The sequence below is a fragment of the Styela clava genome, chromosome 13, assembly GCF_964204865.1.
Source record: "Styela clava chromosome 13, kaStyClav1.hap1.2, whole genome shotgun sequence".
NCBI classification, from domain to species: Eukaryota; Metazoa; Chordata; class Ascidiacea; order Stolidobranchia; family Styelidae; genus Styela; species Styela clava.
This window is the reverse complement of record NC_135262.1, coordinates 15,870,001-15,875,000: the sequence shown is the minus strand read 5'-3', so window position 1 is coordinate 15,875,000 and position 5,000 is coordinate 15,870,001. Positions and strand designations below refer to the sequence as shown.

Genomic DNA, 5,000 nt, shown 5'->3' with positions numbered 1-5,000 from the left:
TTCTCGGTGGCTGGCGGGCGAGAGAGTGCTGCGTCGCCGGCATCGGCGTCGAAAGAAGCCGAGCCGAAAAAAGTTAAAGTACAAACGTGCAAGCATACTAACCTAACCCTAGGTAAGGCATGTTAGAGCGAAAGACAGTAAACTCGAATGAGCCAAGAAAGAGCGGTGCGGGGCCGGTCGGAGCGCACCCTTTTCTCGGTGGCTGGCGGGCGAGAGAGTGCTGCGTCGCCAGCATCGGCGTCGAAAGAAGCCGAGCCGAAAAAAGTTAAAGTACAAACGTGCAAGCATACTAACCTAACCCTAGGTAAGGCATGTCAGAGCGAAAGACAGTAATTTCGAATGAGCCAAGAAAGAGCGGTGCGGGGCCGGTCGGAGCGCACCCTTTTCTCGGTGGCTGGCGGGCGAGAGAGTGCTGCGTCGCCGGCATCGGCGTCGAAAGAAGCCGAGCCGAAAAAAGTTAAAGTACAAACGTGCAAGCATACTAGCCTAACCCTAGGTAAGGCATGTCAGAGCGAAAGACAGTAATTTCGAATGAGCCAAGAAAGAGCGGTGCGGGGCCGGTCGGAGCGCACCCTTTTCTCGGTGGCTGGCGGGCGAGAGAGTGCTGCGTCGCCGGCATCGGCGTCGAAAGAAGCCGAGCCGAAAAAAGTTAAAGTACAAACGTGCAAGCATACTAACCTAACCCTAGGTAAGGCATGTTAGAGCGAAAGACAGTAAACTCGAATGAGCCAAGAAAGAGCGGTGCGGGGCCGGTCGGAGCGCACCCTTTTCTCGGTGGCTGGCGGGCGAGAGAGTGCTGCGTCGCCAGCATCGGCGTCGAAAGAAGCCGAGCCGAAAAAAGTTAAAGTACAAACGTGCAAGCATACTAACCTAACCCTAGGTAAGGCATGTCAGAGCGAAAGACAGTAATTTCGAATGAGCCAAGAAAGAGCGGTGCGGGGCCGGTCGGAGCGCACCCTTTTCTCGGTGGCTGGCGGGCGAGAGAGTGCTGCGTCGCCGGCATCGGCGTCGAAAGAAGCCGAGCCGAAAAAAGTTAAAGTACAAACGTGCAAGCATACTAGCCTAACCCTAGGTAAGGCATGTCAGAGCGAAAGACAGTAATTTCGAATGAGCCAAGAAAGAGCGGTGCGGGGCCGGTCGGAGCGCACCCTTTTCTCGGTGGCTGGCGGGCGAGAGAGTGCTGCGTCGCCGGCATCGGCGTCGAAAGAAGCCGAGCCGAAAAAAGTTAAAGTACAAACGTGCAAGCATACTAACCTAACCCTAGGTAAGGCATGTTAGAGCGAAAGACAGTAAACTCGAATGAGCCAAGAAAGAGCGGTGCGGGGCCGGTCGGAGCGCACCCTTTTCTCGGTGGCTGGCGGGCGAGAGAGTGCTGCGTCGCCGGCATCGGCGTCGAAAGAAGCCGAGCCTAAAAAAGTTAAAGTACAAACGCGATGCTAATGAGCGAGCCGTTGTCTCGACTAATATGTAGGGGGCGTTCGATCGAGCGTCTGGCTTGAGCGCTTGTCGGCCTAGCAGAACGGTCGCATTGTTATGCCCGGGTTTTAGGCACCGCTGCAGGCGGCCGGCAGAGCTCTTGTTTGTGCGAAACTGAATGGATCGAGCCCGAGAGAGGGCGAGCAAAGAAAAAACGCAAATCGCTCCGCCTGGCACTGCCGGCGAGAGCGTGGACGTCGCGGCCAGCGACTGTCGAAGCTGAGTACGGCCGCAGGCGATCGCCTCGGTCTTAAACGAATGCGACGAGCACGCGCCGGGCGGCCCAGCAAGGGCCGAGCGCAGCTGTCGCAGCTATCTGGTTGATCCTGCCAGTAGTGATATGCTTGTCTCAAAGATTAAGCCATGCAGGTGCAAGTACGAGTTCTCGTAAAGCGAAACTGCGAATGGCTCATTAAATCAGTCTTGGTTTATTTGGTCTCGTAAGCGAAGTGGATAACTGTGGTAATTCTAGAGCTAATACATGCATTAAGCGCCGACTTCGGGAGGCGCGCTTTTATCAGATCAAAACCGACCGGGTTCGTCCTGTGACGTTTGATGACTCTGGATAACCACGCGGATCGTACGGTCTCTGCACCGACGACGTATCATTCAAGTGTCTGCCCTATCAACTGTCGAAGGTACGCTACGTGCCTACCTTTGTGATAACGGGTAACGGGGAATCAGGGTTCGATTCCGGAGAGGGAGCCTGAGAAACGTCGCGGGGCGTGTCACTGGTTGCGTTCGCCTCACCTTCGGTTCTCCGTCGGTGCTCTTGACTGAGTGTCGGCGGTGGCCGATAAGTTTACTTTGAAAAAATTAGAGTGTTCAAAGCAGGCTGTTCGCCTGCATAGTGTTGCATGGAATAATGGAATAGGACCTCGGTTCTATTTTGTTGGTTTTCGGAGCACGAGGTAATGATTAAGAGGGACAGACGGGGGCGTCCGTACTCTGCCGTTAGAGGTGAAATTCTTGGATCGGCGGAAGACGAACTACTGCGAAAGCATTCGCCAAGAATGTTTTCTTTAATCAAGAGCGAAAGTCAGAGGTTCGAAGACGATCAGATACCGTCCTAGTTCTGACTATAAACGATGCCAACTAGCGATCGGGAGGCGTTACCATGACGACCTTTCCGGCAGATTCCGGGAAAACAAAGTCTTTGGGTTCCGGGGGAAGTATGGTTGCAAAGCTGAAACTTAAAGGAATTGACGGAAGGGCACCACCAGGAGTGGAGCCTGCGGCTTAATTTGACTCAACACGGGGAAACTCACCCGGCCCGGACACAGGTAGGATTGACAGATTGAGAGCTCTTTCTTGATTCTGTGGGTGGTGGTGCATGGCCGTTCTTATTTGGTGGAGCGATTTGTCTGGTTAATTCCGATAACGAACGAGACTCTGGCATGCTAAATAGTTACGCGACCTTCTCGGTCGGCGTCTAACTTCTTAGAGGGACTAGTGGCGTTTAGCCACACGAGATTGAGCAATAACAGGTCTGTGATGCCCTTAGATGTCCGGGGCCGCACGCGCGCTACACTGAGTGAAGCAGCGAGTGTCTAACCTAGGCCGAAAGGTCCGGGTAACCCGTTGAACCTCATTCGTGATTGGGATAGGGACTTGCAATTGTTTCCCTTGAACGAGGAATTCCCAGTAAGCGCAAGTCATCAACTTGCGTTGATTACGTCCCTGCCCTTTGTACACACCGCCCGTCGCTACTACCGATTGAATGGTTTAGTGAGATCCTTGGATCGGCCCCGTCGCGGCTGGCAACGGCCGCGTCGGCGTGTCGAGAAGACGATCAAACTTGATCATTTAGAGGAAGTAAAAGTCGTAACAAGGTTTCCGTAGGTGAACCTGCGGAAGGATCATTACCGAAGGTGGTGGTAGGCCCCGGCCGACTGCGCACTGAATTGTCTTTGGGTGCCGCCGAGAGGGCGGCCGTCAATCGGGGTTCCGCCCCGTGCGACACGCGTAACACGTTGGCATAGCAAGGCAGCCGAGTGCGATGGTGGCTACTGGGCACCGCGCTCGATGTGCCGCCGGCCCAGCCCGGCGGTCGCTCGGCGCCGTTTGTTGGTGTTTTTGTGCAGTTGTTGTCGGTGGTGGTTTTGTGGTCGATCCCACAGTGTGACGTCCGCGCGCTTCGGCGCCGGGCGAAACGTCGAGGACGACTCTTAACGGTGGATCACTCGGCTCGCGAGTCGATGAAGGACGCAGCCAAGTGCGAGAAGTAATGTGAATTGCAGAACACATCGAACGTCGACCTTCTGAACGCGAATTGCGGTCTCGGGTCAATCCCGGGACCGCGTCTGCCTCAGGGTCGCGTTCGTCCTCACCCGAGGGCCGTCGCCTGGCCTCTGCGAAGACGGCCGGGCGTCGCCCCAAGTTGAAGCGGTCGCCGAGCTTTCTCGGCGCGACCGCGTGTCCCGTACACCGCCGGCCCCTCGACGTGTTCAACTACGTTCGAGGGGCGGGTCCAGGTCGGTCGGTCCGGTCTCGAGATCAAGACCGACCGTGGGCCAAGGCGGCGACGGTACGCGCTCGGTCGGCGCCGGCGGCGACGACTTGCGATGCCAGCGGGCCGTGTAAGAAGCGGCCCGCTTGACACATACGACCTGAGTTCAGGCGAGAGCACCCGCTGAATTTAAGCATATTATTAAGCGGAGGAAAAGAAACCAACAGGGATTCCCTGAGTAACGGCGAGTGAACCGGGAAGAGTCCAGCGTCGAATCTGCGCGCTTTTCGAGCGCGCCGAGTTGTGACGTACGGAAGTCCCAGTGCGGCTGACGGCGAGCGCCGGTGTCCTTCTGATCGAGGCCTCGTCCCACGGCGGGTGTTAGGCCCATAGGGGCGCTTGCCTTGGCCGCTTCGGGTCTTCTCGGAGTCGGGTTGTTTGGGAATGCAGCCCAAAGCGGGTGGTAAACTCCACCTAAGACTAAATACGGTCGCGAGACCGATAGCGGACAAGTATCGTGAGGGAAAGATGAAAAGCACTTTGAAGAGAGAGTTCAAGAGTACGTGAAACCGTTGAGAGGCAAACGGGAGGGCCCGTCAGGTCGCCGGCTCGCTTTCAGTTGGGTGCGGGGGCGCGCCGTCTCGGTTCGCGGACGCTTAAGGCGCCGCTGCCGAGTCGGCTCGCGCACCGTCTCAGCGCACTAGCGACCGGCGCGGGTCACGACCGGTTTGCCGTCGGTCTAAGTCCCCGCGCGAAGGTGGCCTCCGCTCCGGCGGGGGTGTTACAGCGCGCGGGCGGTGCGGCCCGGCGGCGGATCGAGGAAAGGATGCCGCGCGCTCTCTGTGTGCGGCCGTCGCCGTTCGGCTGGCTTGTCGTTCGCCTGCACTGTACGCAGTGCCGGTGTTCGGCGGGCTGCCGCTTCGGTGGCGCGCCGTCGACGCGCTCGGGGTCCGTGGCCACGTCGGCCACCCTCCCGACCCGTCTTGAAACACGGACCAAGGAGTCTAACATGAGCGCGAGTCGTCGAGTGGTTCGAGACTCGCAGGCGAAATGAAAGTGAAGGCGGCCTTTGGCC

General features: G+C 57.6%; 1 non-coding gene and 2 pseudogenes across 1 annotated transcript; all 3 read left to right on the top strand.

Annotated features, from left to right (window-relative positions):
• Window positions 1–1,789: 1,789 nt before the first annotated feature.
• On the top strand, window positions 1,790–3,341 carry LOC144431663 (small subunit ribosomal RNA; annotated as a pseudogene).
• A 298-nt stretch (window positions 3,342–3,639) lies between these two features.
• On the top strand, window positions 3,640–3,793 carry LOC144431530 (5.8S ribosomal RNA). The gene has a single exon (XR_013480095.1). It is a non-coding gene; the product is annotated as a 5.8S ribosomal RNA (ribosomal RNA).
• Window positions 3,794–4,081: 288 nt separating this feature from the next.
• Window positions 4,082–5,000, top strand: part of LOC144431696 (large subunit ribosomal RNA) — a 3,695-nt pseudogene continuing 2,776 nt past the window's right edge.